Here is a 1,385-nt window from a genome sequence, read left to right on the forward strand (position 1 = left end):
CTGCTGCCACGCTCCCAACACTGGGTTTTTGCCCCGAACTCACCGTAAAGCCAAGCTAAAGCTTTCACAGTCTCGGCCACCTGCAGACAGGAGAAGATTTGCAAAATAAAAACCAACCTGCTCAGATACATTTTATTTCCCCCAGCTTTTAGTCCACTATAAGAAATTATTTCATTCGACCGCTTGTAAAGGTCAACGGCAATTTCCCTAAATTCGTTATAAGGGGGGAAATGTGGTTTCTTTGAAGCCTTTCCAGTGATGCAGCACCATTTGCTCTGTACAAGGCTTTGAAAGTCAAGATTTCCAACTTAACATAATTTACAGCTTTCGATAGCAAATAGAGGCAAGCTGAATTTTACAAATATCAGCTCTAAAGATGAATGTACGGAAAGGGTGTTCCCTACAATGTGGCACGACCTGCCTATAACTTGTTATGCTGTCTGGCAGCAGACAAATGATATTATGCACAATTTTTTTTTTACCTTGAGGAAAGGCAAAAGGAAACAAGCCCCATGTGATAGACATCTATGTGCTCCAAGAAAGTGATGGTAGAAAGAGCCATACAAATCTTCCATCCTCCTTTCCAGTATCAGAGAATAAAAAAAAAAAAAATGAGAAGAATTAATTTTCCTTTAAGAGAAATTCTATGGGGATGTTACTGGCAGGCTAAAGGGGTTGTGTCCAAGCCTCCAGATGGAAATTTTATAGCCTTGTTCCATCAGTGGTTGCAATTGTGCTTGTTTTTTTCTGGTATAAGTAATTCTCACCTCCTTGGATCTGATTTAATAGCATCAGATAAAGGCTTGTGACCAAAATCTAACAAGTTTTCTGTGGGAAAAGGTTGCAATGCTTCTCACCAATGACCTTACAAACAGAACTGAAATTCCCAAAAGTTAGGAAATCCCGAAGTTAAGACCCAAAGAAATTTTCAGGCAGAAAAATCCCTTTTGTGGTTTCATCAGTGCTTCCCCCTCCGCCAGCATCACCCCAAATGGAAAGGAGCTGAATTTCAAAAAAATCCCAGCGGAGATCCCCTGCAAGTCCCCAAGCTGCACACACCCCAACCTGTCGCTTGCCTGGCTCCTGCTGGATTCCTTGGCAGTAAAGTCACACTTCCAGAAATGCCAACATGGAGCAATTTTGTTTGTGAAGCTCAAGAGCAGCTTTTGGAACAGAGGTTCCTCTCCAGCTAGATACCACAAATGCAGCAGGGGCTCCTACCTGTCATTGGAGTGTTCCTCTGGGCAGCAAAACCACCCTGCTTCCACCGATTCTGCCAACTTAAGTCCAGAATATGAAGTTTGCATAGAATCATAGAATCATTTAGGCTGAAAAAGATCTTTAAGATCAAGTCAGTTAATGTAACACTGACATCCCACCCCCAA

Source organism: Egretta garzetta, unplaced genomic scaffold (assembly GCF_000687185.1).
Source record: "Egretta garzetta isolate BGI_Z169 unplaced genomic scaffold, ASM68718v1 scaffold260, whole genome shotgun sequence".
NCBI classification, from domain to species: Eukaryota; Metazoa; Chordata; class Aves; order Pelecaniformes; family Ardeidae; genus Egretta; species Egretta garzetta.